Source organism: Saimiri boliviensis, chromosome X, assembly GCF_048565385.1.
Source record: "Saimiri boliviensis isolate mSaiBol1 chromosome X, mSaiBol1.pri, whole genome shotgun sequence".
In the NCBI taxonomy this organism is placed as follows: Eukaryota; Metazoa; Chordata; class Mammalia; order Primates; family Cebidae; genus Saimiri; species Saimiri boliviensis.
Genome location: NC_133470.1, coordinates 62,346,107 through 62,362,304, shown reverse-complemented (window position 1 = coordinate 62,362,304; position 16,198 = coordinate 62,346,107). Strand labels below are relative to the sequence as shown.

The following is a 16,198-nucleotide window of genomic DNA, read 5'->3' as shown; positions in this document are numbered from 1 at the left end:
ACCCTCTTCCTAAAACAGATTAGAGGTGACCACATAAGAAATGTAAAGAGGGCTGGGTGCGGTGACTCACGCCTGTAATCCCAGCACTTTGGGAGGCCAAGTTGGGTGGATCACGAGGTCGAGAGATTGAGACCATCCTGGTCAACATGGTGAAACCCCGTCTCTACTAAAAACACAAAAAATTAGCTGGGCATGGTGGCGCGTGCCTGTAATCCCAGCTATTCAGGAGGCTGAGGCAGGAGAATTGCCTGAACTCAGGAGGTGGAAGTTGTGGTGAGCCGAGATCATGCCATTGCACTCCAGCCTGGGTAACAAGAGCGAAATTCCGTCTCAAAGAAAAAAAAAATGTAAAGAAAGGTCAATTGTATTAAAATAAAATAGCTTCTGAGTTAAATTACTGCTCACTTAGGAAGTATAATGAATATTTTCTGGTTAGAGATGCTGAGATTGGAAATGGTGTGACATCAATATTTAGTGTGTATAAAAGCTCCAGGATTCAAATACAATGCAAAGTTTATATTAATCACACAAAAAGTGTTCCTTTTAGCCACCATTTAGATTCACATGACAAAGACTGAAAAATATGTGGTTTAATTAGATAATAAATTTGTACCACATATATTGAAGTGTTCTTCTAAGCTTTAATGCTGCAGTCATTTTTTTTTTTTATTGCATTTTAGGTTTTGGGGTACATGTGATGAACATGCAAGATTGTTGCATAGGTACACACATGGCAGTGTGCTTTGCTTCCTTCCGTCCCCTCACCTGTATCTGTCATTTCTCCCTATGCTATCTCTTCCCACCTCCCCACCCCCCCGCCCCTCCCCCATTTCCCCCAAACGGAACCCAGTGTGTAGTGCTCCCCTCCCTGTGTCCATGTGTTCTCATTGTTCAACACCCGCCTATGAGCGAGAATATACAGTGTTTGATTTTCTGCTCTTGTGTCAGTTTGCTGAGAATAATGGTTTCCAGGTTCATCCATGTCCCTACAAATGACGTGAACTCATCGTTTTTGATGGCTGCCTAATATTCCATGGTGTATATGTACCACATTTTCCCTATCCAGCCTATCATCTTTGGGCATTTGGGTTGGTTCCAGGTCTTTGCTATTGTAAACAGTGCTGCAATGAACATTTGTGTGCATGTGTCTTTGTAGTAGAATGATTTATAATCCTTTGGATATATACCCAGTAATGGGATTGCTGGGTCAAATGGGATTTCTATTTTTTGGTCCTTGAGGAATTGCCACACTGTCTTCCACAATGGTTGAATTAATTTACATTCCCACCAACAGTGTAAAAGTGTTCCTATTTCTCCACATCCTCTCCAGCATCTGTTGTTTCCCGATTTTTTAATGATCGCCATTCTAACTGGTGTGAGATGGTATCTCAATGTGGTTTTGATTTGCATTTCTCTGATGACCAGTGATGATGAGCATTTTTTCATATGTTTGTTGGCCTCCCGTATGTCTTCTTTTGTAAAGTATCTGTTCATATCCTTTGCCCATTTTTGAATGGGCTTGTTTGTTTTTTTCTTGTAGATCTGCTGCAGTCATTTTTTAATGAAATATTAAGGAGTTAAAGAGTGCTTATTGAGTCATTACTATTAGAAGGGAGGGCAGAGAAACTGAATCAGTTTTAAACCAAAACAAAAGAATACAAAATACTAGTATAGTAAAACATTTAAATAGTACTAAATGCACAATTTAAATATCAGTTATATACTGTCGTTAGTTTTCCTCTTAAAAAAATTAGTTCCTGGGCTTTTGGATGTGTTTTCTTTTTTTTTAAAAAAATAAGCATCCTTCTCATCTTCACCAATTGGTCCCCATTGGCACCATTTGGTAACAATCCTATAGAAGATCCACATGCTCTTGCTCTCCTTCAGGCCCCTCCTTGGCCCATGGGAGTGGTGAGTCCTGTCCGCGTGCTGTGTGGCAGGAACCCACAGTCTTGAGACTCAGCCTAGAGTAGGATGACCTGGGCCACCTCCTTGATGGTGGATGCAGCTCTCTCCAGTTCTTCCTCTGTTTGTTCCACTGTAACCACAACCCGAGTGGTGGGAGGAGACAGGCACTTCTCTTCTTTCTCCAAGTAGCATGCCATGGTTAATGCAATATTTTTGTTTATGCACTGCTGAGTGTATGATGCTGAAAGCCACTTAACAATATACTTCAGGGCCAGGTGCGGTGGCTCACACCTGTAATCCCAGAACTTTGGGAGGTCAAAGTGGGCGGATCATGCGGTCAGGAGTTCGAGACCAGCCTGGCCAAGATGGTGAAATCCCGGCTTTGATCTACAATTTCCTGAAGCAGTCTGATGTCTTGCTCACGAGATCCAGTGCTCTCTTCCAGTTGTAGGTGAAAGGCTGGAGAAAAGGATTCCTCCATCACTTTTAGTCCAGAAATGCCTTGCAAAGCTTTGTGAATTTGTCTGCACTTTTCCTGCAACGCTGCAAAAATACCTGGATTCTCTTCCATGATGTTGAGGGCCTCAATTGCTGCAGCAGCTAACAGGGGAGGTAATGAAGCTGAAAAGCAGTATCCCTGGCCGGAAAGTCACTGATGGTCAATTACAGAAGACCCACCACAGCAGAAACCTCCAATAGAAGCAAGTGCATTCTCCATGTTGGCACTGATAAGATCAGTATCATCAGTATTGATTCCATAGTGTTCAGTGACTCCTCGGCCATGCTCTCCTAGGACTCCAAATGAAAGGCATTCCTCCAGGAAGATTCTTGCTTTGTATTTGTATTTTAACTTAACCTAAGAGTGAGAACATGTGGTGTTTGATTTTCTGTTCTTGTGTCACTTTGCTGAGAATGATGGTTTCCGGGTTCATCCATATCCCTACAAAGGACACGAACTCATTGTTTTTGATGGCTGCATAATATTTCATGGTGTATATATGCCACATTTTTTTCTGTCCAGTCTATCATCGATAGGCATTTGGGTTGGTTCCAGGTCTTTGCTATTGTGAACAGTGCTTCAGTGAACATTTGTGTGCATGTGTACTTATAGTAGAACAATTTCCAAACCTTTGGATATATACCCAGTAATGGGATTGCTAGGTCAAATGGAATTTCTATGTCTAGGTCCTTGAGGAATCACCACATTGTCTTCCACAATGGTTGAACTAATTTACACTCCCACCAGCAGTGTAAAAGTGTTCCTATTTCTCCACAACCTCTCCAGCATTTGTTGAATCCAGATTTTTTAATGACTGCCATTCTATTATCCTTTGCCCACTTTTGAATGGGCTTGTTTGTTTTTTTTTCTTGTAAATCTGTTTTAGTTCTTTGTAAATTCTGGATATCAGCCTTTTGTCAGATGGGTAGACTGCAAAATTTTTTTCCCATTCTGTTGGTTGCTGATTCTCTCTAGTGACTCTTTTGCTGTGCAGAAGCTGTGGAGCTTGTTTAAGTACCATTTGTCTATTTTGGCTTTTGTTGCCAGTGCTTTTGGTGTTTTGGTAATGAAGTCCTTCCTACGCCTGTGTCCTGAATGGTTTTGCCTAGATTTTCTTCTAGGGTTTTTACGATGTTAGGTCTTATGTTAAAGTCTTTAATCCATCTGGAGTTAATTTTAGTGTAAGGTGTCAGGAAGGGGTCCAGTTTCTGCTTTCTGCACATGGCTAGCCAGTTTTCCCAACACCATTTATTAAACAGGGAATCCTTTCCCCATTGCTTGTTTTTGTCAGGTTTGTCAAAGATCCGACGGTTGTAGATGTGTGGTGTTGCTTCCGAGGGCTCTGTTCTGTTCCATTGGTCTATATCTCTGTTTTGTTACCAGTACCATGCTGTTTTGATTACTGCAACCTTGTAGTATAGTTTGAAGTCTGGTAGTGTGATGCCTTGACTTGGCTATGTGGGCTCTCTTTTCATTCCATATGAAGTTTAAGGTGTTTTTTTTGTTTGTTTGTTTTTTTGTTTTTGTTTTTTTTTTTTTCCAGTTCTGTGAAGAAGGTCCTTGGTAGCTTGATGGGGATAGCATTGAATCTATAAATTACTTTGGGCAGTATGGCCATTTTCATGATATCGATTCTTCCTAACCATGAACATGGAATGTTTCTCCATCCGTTTGTGTCCTCTCTTATTTTGTTGAGTGGTGGTTTGCAGTTCTCTTTGAAGATCCTTTATGTTCCTTGTTAATTGTATTCCTAGGTATTTTATTCTCTGTAGCAATTGTGAATGGCAGTTTGTTCTTTATTTGGCTCTATTTAAGTCTGTTATTGGTGTATAGAAATGCTTGTAATTTTTGCACATTGATTTTGCATCCTGAGACTTTGCTGAAGTTGGTTATCAGTTTCAGGAGATTTTGGGCTGAGATGATGGGGTCTTCCAGATATACAATCATGTCCTATTCTAGATATACAATCATGCAAATAGAGACAATTTGACTTCCTCCTTTCTTATTTGAATACCCTTTATTTCTTTTTCTTGCCTGATTGCTCTGGCTAGAACTTCCAATAGTATATTGAATAGGAGTGATGAGAGAGGGCATCCTAGTCTAGTGCTAGATTTCAAAGGGAATGCTTCCAGTTTTTCCCATTCAGTATGATATTGGCTGTTGGTTTGTTGTAAATAGCTTTTGTTATTTTGAGATACATTCCATCAATACCTAGTTTATTGAGGGTGTTTAGCCTAAAGGGCTGTTGAATTTTGTCAAAGTCCTTCTCTGCATCAATTGAGATAATCATGCGTTTTTTGTCTTTGGTTCTGTTTTGTGGTGAATTACGTTTATAGACTTGTGTTATGTTGAACCAGCCTTGCATCCCTGGGATGAAGCCTACTTGATCATGGTGAATAAGCTTTTTGATGTACTGTTGCAATCAGTTTACCACTATATTATTGAAGATTTTTGCATTTATGTTTATCATGGATATTGGCTTGAAGTTTTCTTTTCTTGATGAGTCTCTGCTGGGTTTTGGTATCAGGATGATGTTGGTCTCTTAAAATGCTTTGGGAAGGATTCCCTTTTTCTGGATTGTTTGAAAGAGTTTCAGAAGGAATGGTACCAGCTCCTCATTGTATGTCTGGTAGAATTTGGCTGTGAACCCATCTGGACCTGGGCTTTTTTTGGGTGGTAGGCTCTTAATTGCTGCCTCAACTTAAGACCTTGTTATTGGTCTATTCAGGGTTTTGACTTCTTCCTGGTTTAGGCTTGGGAGGATGCAAGTGTCCAGAAATTTATCAGTTTCTTCCAGGTTTGCTAGTTTATGTGCATAGAGTTGTTTGTAATAATCTCTGATGATTGTTTGCATTTCTGTGGAATCTGTGGTGATATCACTTTTATCATTTTTTATTGCCTCCATTTGATTATTCTCTCTTTTCTTTTTTATTATTAATGTAGCTAGTGGTCTATTTTGTTGATCTTTCGAAAAAACACCTCCTGGATTTATTGATTTTTTGGAAGGGTATTTTGTGTTTCTATCTCCTTCAGTGCTGCTCTGATCTTAGTTATTTCTTGTCTTCTGCTAGGTTTTGAGTTTTTTGATCTTGCTCCTCTACCTCTTTCAATGTTGATGATAGCGTGTTGATTTTAGATCTTCCCTTGCTTCTCATGTGGGCATTTATTGCTATATATTTTCCTATAGATACTGCTTTAAATGTGTCCAAGAGATTCTGGTATGTTGTGTCATTGTTCTCGTTGGTTTCAAAGAACATCTTTATTTCTGCCTTCATTTCATTGTTTATCCAATCAACATTCAAGAGCTGGTTGTTCAGTTTCCATGTAGCTGTGCAGTTCTGAGTTAGTTTCTCAATTCTGAGTTCTAACTTGATTGCACTGGTCTGAGAGTCTCTTTGTTATGATTTTCATTCTTTTGCATTTGCTGAGGAGTGATATACTTCCAATTACATGGTCAGTTTTAGTGTAGGTGTGATGTGGTGCTGAGAAGAATGTATATTCTGTGGATTTGAAGTGGAGAGTTCTGTAAATGTTTATTAAGTTTGCTGGTCCAGGTCTGAGTTCAAGTCCTGGATATCCTTGTTAATTTTCTGTCTCGTTGATCTGTCTAACATTGACAATGGGGTGTTAAAGTCTCCCACTATTATTGTGTGGGAGTCTAGGTCTCTTTGTAAGTCACTAAAAACTTGCCTTATGTATCTGGGTGCTCCTGTATTGGGTGCGTATATATTTAAGATTGTTAGCTCTTCTTGTTGCAGTGATCGTTTTATTATTATATACTGTCCTTCCTTTTCTCTTTAGATCTTCGTTGGTTTAAAGTCTATTTTATCAGAGACGAGAATTGCAACTCCTGCTTTTTTTTGCTCTGCATTTGCTTGGTAAATCTTCCTCCATCCCTTTATTTAAAGCCTTTGTGTATCCTTGCATGTGAGATTGGTTTCCTGGATACAGCACACCAATGGGTTGTGGCTCTTTATCCAATTTGCCAGTCTGTGTCTTTTGATTGGGGCATTTAGTCCATTTATATTTAGGATTAATATTGTTATGTATGAATTTGATCCTGCCATTTTGATGCTAGCTAGTTGTTTGCCCATTAGTTGATGCAGTTTCTTCAATGTGTCAATGCTCTTTACCATTTGGTATGTTTTTTGGAGTGGCTGGTACAGATTGTTCCTTTCTATGTTTAGTGCCTCTTTCAGGAGCTCTTGTAAAGCAGGCCTGGAGGTGATGAAATCTCTGAGTACTTGCTTGTTCACAAAGGATTTTATTTTTTCCTTTACTTGTGAAGCTTAGTTTGGCTGGATATGAAATTCTGGGTGGAAGATTCTTTTTTTTAAAGATGTTGAATATTGGTTCCTACTCTCTTCTGGCTTGTAGGGTTTCTGCTGAGAGGTCTGAAGGGCTTCCCTTTTGAGTGACCCAACCTTTCTCTCTGGCTGCCCTTAGCATTTTCTTCTTCATTTCAACCCTGGTGAATCTGATGATTATGTGCCTTGGGGTTGCTCTTCTTGAGGAATATCTTTGTGGTGTTCTCTGTTTCCTGGACTTGAATATTGGCCTGCCTTCCTAGGTTGGAGAAGTTTTCTTGAATAATATCCTGAAGAGTATTTTCCAGCTTGGATTCATTCTCTCTGTCACATTCAGTTACACCTATCAAACGTAGATTAGGTCTTTTCACATAGTTCCATATTTCTTGGAGACTTTGTTCATTCCTTTTTACCCTTTTTTTCTCTAATCTTGCCTCCTCGTTTTATTTCATTGAGTTGATATTCGACCTCTCATATCCTTTCTTCTGCTTGGTCAATTCAGCTGTTGAAACTTGTGTATGCTTCACGAAGTTCTCACATTGTGTTTTTCAGCTCCATCAATTCATTTATATTTCTCTCTAAGTTGTTTATTCTCGTTAGCATTTCATCAAATCTTTTTTCAAGGTTCTTAGTTTCTTTGCATTGGGTTAGAACATGTTCTTTAAGCTCATGGAAGTTTATTAGCCACCTTCTGAAGCCTGATTCTGTCAATTCATCACAGTCATTCTCCATCCAGCCTTGTTCCCTTTCTGGTGAGAAGTTGTGATCCCTTGTAGGAGGAGAGGTGTTCTGGTTTCTGGTGTTTTCATCCTTTTTGTACTGGTTTCTTCCCATCTTTGTGGATTTATTCACCTGTCATCTTTGTAGTTGTTGACTTTCAGATTGGGTCTCTGAGTGGACATCCAGTTTGTTGATGATAAAGTTATTTCTTTCTGTTTCTTAGTTTTCCTTCTAACAGTATGGTCCCTCTGCTGTAGGACTGCTGAGGTCCACTCCAGGCCCTGCTTGCCTGGGGATCACCTGCAGCAGCTGCAGAACAGTAAGGGTTGCTGCCAGTTTCTTCTTCTGCTATCTTTGTCCCAGAAGGATACCTGCCAGATGTCAGTGTGAGCTCTCCTTTATGAGGTGACTCTTTGGATATATGGGGGTCAGGGAGCTGCTTGAGGAGACATTCTGCCCTTTATAGGAGCTCAAGTGCTGAGCTGTGGGCTCCATCGTTCATTCAGAGCTGTTGTACAGGTACGTTTAAGTCTGCTGCAGCAGAACTCATATACACCCTTCCCCCCCCTTTTTTTTCCCAAGTGCTCTGTCCCAAGGAGTTATGGCTTTATTTTTGAGTTTCTGTTGTCCTGCTGCCTTTTCTCAGGACTGTCCTGCCCAATGAGGAGGCAGCCTATTCACTGTCCACCTGCAGAGGCTTTGCTGAACTGCTGTGGGCTCCACACAGCTGCTCTCTGAGCTTCCCTGCATTCCTGTTTATACGGGTATAGTTAGAACTGCCTCGGCAATGGTGGTTCACCTTTATTATGGTGAACTCTCTCCATAATTGCGGTCTGCCTCGGCAATGGTGGGTTGCCTCAGCAATGGCAAACTACCTCTGTAGTAGTGGACTGCCTTGGTAATGGTGGACGCCCCTCCCCCACAGAGCTGGACTGTCTTGGGTTCAGCTGTGCTTGCTGTTACACTCTCAATCCAAAGCGTTTCTGATTGCTGTTTTTTTGTGGGAGTGGGACCAGCTGAGCCTGATCACTTGGCTCCCTGCCTCAGGTTCCTTTTTTTTTTGTTTTGTTAGTTGAACAGTTGGGTCTCTCCCAGGTACTCCAGTCGCCTGTTGAAAAGGTGCCAGGATCTGTGTGATTTCCTGGGACATGACCCACTGTGCTGGCTGAAACATCCGTATCAAGATTCGTGGCACTTCTTTGCCCAGGAATCTCCTGGCCTGGCTCCCTGTTTCAGTCCCCTTTTTAATCAGATAAATGGGCACCTCTGCATCCCAGGAGCTCCAATCATCAGCTAAAACGGTGCCCAGACCCGTGTATTTTTATGGAGAACTGCTGCGCTGGGGCACCGGCAAAACAGCCATGCCAGCAAAAACAACTGCGCCAGCCAAAACAGCCGCACTGGCAACCCATGGGGCTCCTCTGCCTGGGAATTTCCTGGTCTGTGGGCAATAAAAATCCATCTGTAAATGCGGCATCCACTCACCCTCTGTGCTTTTGCTGGCAGCTGCAATCCTGAGCTGCTCCTAATCAGCCATCTTGTATCCCTCCTCTGGATAAAGTCCATTCTTTTCTTAAAAATGTTGAATATTGGTCCCCACTCTCTTCTGGCATGCAGGAATTTTGCAGAGATCCACTGTTAGTCTGATGGTCTTTCCATTTGTAGATAACCTGACCATTCTCTCTGGCTGCCCTTATTATTATTATTTTTTTTTATTTCAACCTTGAAGAACTTAATGCTAATATGTCTTGGGGTTGCTCTTCTTGAGGAGTATCTTATTTTGTTCTCTGTATTTCCTGAATTTGAAGGTTGGCCTGTACTGCTAGGTTGGGAAAATTCTCCTGGATAATATCCTGAAGTGTGTTTTCCAACTTGGTTTCATTCTTCTCATCTCTTTCAGGTACACCAATCAAACATAGGTTTGGTCTTTTCACATAGTCTCGTATTTTTTGAAGATTTTGTTTGTTCCTTTTTATTCTTTTTTTCTCTAATCTTGTCATCATGCTTCATTTCAGTAAGTTGAGCTTCAGTCTCTGATATCCTTTCTTCTGCCTAATCAATTCAGTTATTGATACTTGTGTATGTGTCACAAAGTTCTTGTGCTGGGTTTTTCAGCTCCATTAAGTCATTTATGTTCCTCTATAAACTGGTTATTATAGTTAGCAGTTCCTGTAACCTTTTATCAAGGTTCTTAGCTTCCTTGCATTGGGTTAGAACATGCTCCTTTATCTCAGAGATTGTTATTACCTACCTTCTGAAGCCTACTTCTGTCAATTCATCAACCTCATTCTTTGTTTGTTTTTTTGCCCCTGCTGGAGAGGAGTTGCTATTGTTTGGAGGAGAAACATGATTTTCAGAATTTTCAATGTTTTTGCCCTGTTTTTTTCCCTCATCTTCATGTATTTATCTACCTTTGATCTTTGAGGCTGATGACTTTTGGATGGGTTTTCTTTGTGGGGGTCCTTTATATTGATGTTGATGCTGTTGCTTTCTGCTTGTTAGTTTTTCTTCTAACAGGTACCTCTTCTTTTGTAACCTACAAAAAGAGGGAAAAAAACCTGCAGTTTGCTGGAGGTCCACTGCAGACCCTGTTCACTTGGGTATCACCAGTGGAGGCTGTAGAACAGCAAAAATTGCTGCCTGCTTCTTCCTTTGGAAGCTTCATCACAGAGTGACACCAGCATGATGCCACTCAGAGCTGTTCTTTATGAGGTGTCAGTTGACCTCTGGTGGGAGGTATCTTTCAGTCAGGAGGCATGGGGGTCAGGAACCCACTTGAAGAGACATTCTGTCCCTTAGCAGAGCTCATGCACTGTGCTGGAAGAATCCCCCTTGTCAAGATTAGCTGCTTTTTTCAGAGCCAGCAGGCAGGAACAATTAAATCAACTGAAGCTGCACCCACAGCCACCCCTTCCCCCTGGTGATCTGTCCCAAGGAGATGGGAGTTTATCTGTAAGCCCCCGACTGGGGCTGTTACCTTTTCTTCAGTGATGCCCTGCTCCATGTGGAGGAAACTAGAAATGCAGACTGGCCACAGTCACTGCTTCTCTGCAGTGAATTCCACCAGTCCACATCTCTCGGCCTTCTTAGCAGTGTCAGGGGAAAACAGCCTACTCAATCCTCAGCAATGGCAGACGTGCCACCCAACACCAAACTTGATTTTCCTAGGTCAACTTCAGACTGCTGTGCTGGCAGCAAAAATTTCAAGTCAATGTTTCTTAGCTTGCTGGACATCATGGTAGTGGGGCCTGCTGAGTGAGACTCCTTGGCCCCCTGGCTTCAGTTCCCTTTCCAGGGGAGTGAATGGTTCTGTCTCACTGGGGTTCAAGGCATCACTGGGGTACAGAAAGAATACTGCTACAGCTAACTCAGTGTCTGCCCAAACAAACAGTTGCCCAGTTTTGTATTTGAAACCCAGGGCCCTGGTGGTGTAGGCACATAAGGGAATCTCCTGATCTGCAGATTCCAAAAACCATAGAAAAAGTGTAGTAATTCAGCTGGGTAGCACAGTTTCTCATGGCTTCCCTTGCCTGGGGAAGGGTGGTTCCCCAGCTTCTTGCACTTTCAAGGTGATGCAATGACCCTACCCTGCCTCTGCTTACTTACCGTGTGTTGGACCCACTGCCTAACCAGTCCCAATGAGATGAACTGGGTACCTCAGTTGGAAATGCAGAAATCACCCATCTTCTATATTGGTCTCACTGGAAACTGCAGACCAAAGCTGTTCCCATTTGGCTATTTTGGCCCCTCACGTCTATTTTCTTTTAGCTTGTAGGATTCCTGATAAGAATTCTGCTGTAATTCTCATGTTCTGTGGCTAATGTTATTTATTTATTGTCTGTCTGGCTTCATAATTTTCCTTTGTTTGAATTTCACTAGTTTGAATTTGTTTTTTTTGGTGGGTTTTTTTGCTTGTTTGCTTGACATTTGCCCTGCTTGTTCCCTGTGCTTCTTGAATATGTGATTTTGTGCCTGACACAAAGTTTTTATTTTGTCATTATTTTCTCAATTCTTTTTCTGTCATGTTTTCCTTTTGTTTTCTTTTGGGATTGCAATTACATATGTCATGCCCATTCAATATTATCCAACAGCTTTTGGATGTAGTGTTCTGTTTCTTATAGACTAGTTTTTCCATGTCTGTGTCAGTTTTTTGTCATTTCTATTTATTTGTTTTCAAGTTACCTGATTCTTTCCCTTAAATGTTTCAGGTCTCCCAGTATCTAGCAAAGTCTTCTTTGTTTTTGTTATTGTATTTTTGCCTCCTTGCATATTTACCAGCCTCTTTTGTTTTTTTTGATAATAGCCATTCTAAAAGATTTGATGTCATTTTTGTTTTGATTTACATTTCCCTGGTGATTAGTGATATTGAGCATATTTTCATACACCCGTTAGACATCTGTATGTCTTCTTTTGAGAAATGTTTATTCAAGTCCTATTGTAGTTCACTGAGCTTCCTTAAAGCAATTGTTTTGGTTTCTTTGTTAATCAATTTGTAAATCTTCTTTTATTTGAGACTGATTACTGAAGCTTTACTAATTTCTTCCTGTAGTGTCTTATTCCCCTGAATCTTTGATGATACATGCAGTCTCTGCACTTGAAGGAGCAAATAAGCAAATACCTCTTCATGTCTTTACAGACTGGTTTTAGCAAGTACAGACATTATCCTTCTGGTCAAAGACTGATGAGACTGACTCTAAAATGGCAGTTGAGTGAGGGTGAAGCCAGATCACTTGGCTGCTACAGCTCTGCATTTGGGTCTCAGTTGGCCAGGACTGTTGTGGGAGTATAGGTGGGTGTTGTTTCTGTTGGATCTTGAGGCAAATGGGACTACTTCTGGGACCAAGGTTAAGCAGAGCTGCAACCAAGTCACAGGGCTCCTTTTTTGTTCCACTCAGGTGGGCAGATGACAGGCTTTTTACTTGGGGCAGTAATGGGTCTCACTGGGTCTCTGAATGGTCTTCTGCTTGGTCCCTTGGTGAGTCCCAGGGTTAGCTTCTGGACCACAGTACAGGAGGGGACTGGAGTCAGGTCACTGGTCTGCTTCAGGGACTGCAGTTGGGTCTGAAATTTGTGAGCTTATTAGTAGGGATGTGGTCAGGCATATATTCCACTGTGTTTCTTGGTGAGCAAAACTAATACCAAGTTATGGTATAGTGTGCCTGGAGCCACATTTATAGAAAAATGGGGCTGCTTTTAGTCTGCAGCTGGAACCACATTAGTGATGCTGACTCGGGTGTGGGTTTTCTTCTCAAAATTGCTCTCAGTCTTGGGCTTCACTGGTATTTTCCAATCTTCTACCTGGATCCAAAAGATCTCATAAGGCAGTTTTGTCCATGGATGCCTGCCAGATCATTGTGTGGGAAAACATGACCTGGAGACCTCCTATTCTGACATCTTGCTCCTATCTTTAATCATAGTAATTTTAAATTTGCCTTCTGATAGTTCCAACATCTGTGTCATATATTAATCTTATTCTGATTTTTACTTGGTGTCTTCAGACTCTCTTTTTTGCCTTTGGTGTGCCTCACATTTTTTTGGTGAAAACTGGAAATTTCTAGAGGACAGCAGATATTGTAATAAATATTTTTCATGCTTGGAGAATACATTTCCTTCTGCTATGCTTTTAGTATGGAGAATTTTGTTAATTTAGAATTTTGTTAGAAGTTAGTCTGCATTTAGTTTGTTGGCCAGGCGCAGTGGTTCATGACTGTAATCCCAGCACTTTGGGAGGCCGAGGTGGATGGATCACCTGAGATCAGGAGTTCAAGACCAGCCTGACCAACATGGAGAAACCCCGTCTCTACTAAAAATACAAAATATTAGCCAGGTGTGGTGGTACATGCCTGTAATTCCAGCTACTCAGGAGGCTGAGGCAGGAGAATCGCTTGAACCTGGGAGGTGGAGGTTGTGGTAAGCTGAGATTGTGCCATTGCACTCCAGCCTTGGCAACAAGACTGAAACTCTGTTTCAATAAATAAATAAATAAATAGTAAAGTTTGTTGTTGCTGTTTACCAGAGTTGTAGTGTGTTATTGCTATGGCAACAGGAGACTTCGAGTTTTTCTAGTGATACCATTATTTTCCCTCTTCTAGTGATTCCTTGTTTTTCCCTATGGATTTTCTGCACCAAGGTTCTATATTTTATAGCTCTCCCAGCTGTTCTTTCCTCTTAGTTTGGCTCAAGGCATTTTAGTGTGGTGTTTGGGGTAGAGGGAAGGGGATATTCTTCATTGTTGTGAATAAGCCTAAGTCTTTGCAAACCACTATGGATCTGAATCACAGAGATGGAATAAATATTTCCATTCTGTTCCAGAGGTAGAATTTTGTTCTTCAGTTCCCTTCCCTCAGTTTCAGTGTATATCCACCAGTATCCTTAGTCTATGGTTTTGGGAGCCTTTCTCCTTAATATTAAGGATTGTGTTTCTTTAGTGAAATAATAAGGAAAAATCTGGGCAGACTTTTATCATAGCCTCTGTTCTTTTTCCTTAGCTGCAATGGGAATGCATTAGTAACCTCAAGGTAAAAATTTTTATTAATTTTTTATTTGCCTTCAGTTTTTTAACATTTTACTTTGATGTGTCTAGGTGTGAGTATTATGTATTTATCCTGCTTTAATTGGGTAGGGATTCTTTAATCTATGGCTTTTTATCTTCTTTTAATTTTGACAATTCTTTTTTTTTTTTTGAGACGGAGTTTTGCTCTTGTTACCCAGGCTGGAGTGCAATGGCGCGATCTCAGCTCACCGCAACCTCCGCCTCCTGGGTTCAGGCAATTCTCCTACCTCAGCCTCCTGAGTAGCTGTGATTATAGGCACGCGCCACCACGCCCAGCTAATTTTTTGTATTTTTAGTAGAGACGGGGTTTCACCATGTTGACCAGGTTGGTCTCGATCTCTCGACCTTGTGATCCACCCGCCTCGGCCTCTCAAAGTGCTGGGATTAAAGGCTTGAGCCCCCGCGCCCGGCTAATTTTGACAATTCCTGACCATTGTTTTCTCAAAATCTGCTTCTCTCCTCTTCTTTTTCTTCTATCTTTCTGGATATGAATTACACATAGACTTTTTCTGCTCTATCCACTATGTATCCTGCTGCTCTTTTTGATACATTAATTTTTCTCAATTTGAAAACAATCACTGTTTATTCATTGATCAGATTTAAAAAACTATCATGGTAGACACCTTATTGTATCCATCTAATAAGTCTGTTGATCTGCTCTTTTCTGTTGTCCATCTCCACTTTCTAAAAAATGGATAGTCATTTTCTTCATTCCATCTCATAGAGAGAATAACTTGAAAGACTACAAGAAGTTATTTGCTTTTTTGAAGCATTTTCTTTCAGTATAGATCTCATGAATCTGATCTTCTATGCAGATGATGCTATATTTACCAAGAGACCAAGCAATCAAAGTGTTATGTGTCAAGGAAATTTGCTTCTTATTGATTTTGCTATAACCATGCTTGTAGATTAGTTTATTTATAGACTTTAGGTTTGGATACCCCTATGAAGTATATGGTTCTACAATCTTCAGCATGTTAATTAAAGCCCTATTGAGCTTAACAAAGCTTCCATTGAAGATCTGACAAAGGTGAAGAAACTGCAACACCTTTTGAACCTTTGGGCTCACCCCATTGATACCTCTGATCCTGATGACCATCCACCAGTTTGGGTTCAGTAAGTATGTAGACATTGCCAGCTTTTCTTGCCACCGTAGCCATTCAAATCTGTTATGTACATCTGCCTATATTAAATGTGATAGTGTTTAGCTTTTTCATATAAGCTTTCTTCTTGCATTTAAAAGCATCTTTTGGGAAATCTTTCTCAGATGCTTAATCTTCATTTCTGTGAAATTTCTTCCACTTTTTCTTAAAGCTTTCTGGCACAGCAGAAACCTTCTTCTTTTCTTCAACACCCTCCATGGTTGTAGCCAGAAAAGAGCTCATCTCTTTATCTCTCAGAGTTTTATTCGTGATATTTTTTGTCTACCTTACTCTGTGATTATTTCTATTATTGATAGTTTTTTCTTCATATTTGATCATATCTTCTTTTTTTCTTATGCCTATTATTTTGAGTGCTGAGCGTTATAGATGACAAACTATAGAGGTAACTTGAGGCCAAGCATAACATTGTCTTCATTCAGAGGGGTTTACATTTGCTTATATGTAATAGATAGGGTCACTAGAAATATATTAGATTACATTTAGAGATAGAATGGATCACATTTATTCAATCAGAGCTTCACAGAGTTCTCATCTGGGCTTAAGGTCATGTGAAGAATAGGATATTTTCTTTTCATTCTTATTTCTACAATAAATTCAAAGACTAAAGTATTTACCAGCACTTTACTCATGCTGGTAGTACCGAAACTCTTTTTTTGGAACAATCCCAATGAGTGTATAAAAATTTCTGCTCAACTTTTCAGGCTATTAGCAATCTCTTCTACTGCAATTTATTTATTCATTCATCTGTTGTTATACATTCACTTTTCTTTCTCTTGTATTTTGCTATTACAAAAAGAGGATATATGTATTTATCCTTAGAAAATTTATATTATAGAAAATATTAATCACATAGTGTGTTAGCCAATTTGCATTGCTGTGATGGAATACCTGAGATTGGGTAATTTAAAAAAAAAAAAGAGGTTTAATTTGCCACGGTTTTGCACTGTACAGGAAGCATGGTGCTAGCATCTGAATGGCTTCTTGTGAGACCTCAGGTAGTTTTTACTCATGGCAGAAGGTGAAGCAGGATGTATTTGTCTGTTCTTGT

The 16,198-nt window shown here is 40.4% G+C and overlaps 1 pseudogene; it reads right to left on the bottom strand.

The window, feature by feature from the left end:
* Positions 1-1,964: 1,964 nt before the first annotated feature.
* On the bottom strand, positions 1,965-10,438 carry LOC120366616 (serine palmitoyltransferase 1-like; annotated as a pseudogene).
* Positions 10,439-16,198: the final 5,760 nt, after the last annotated feature.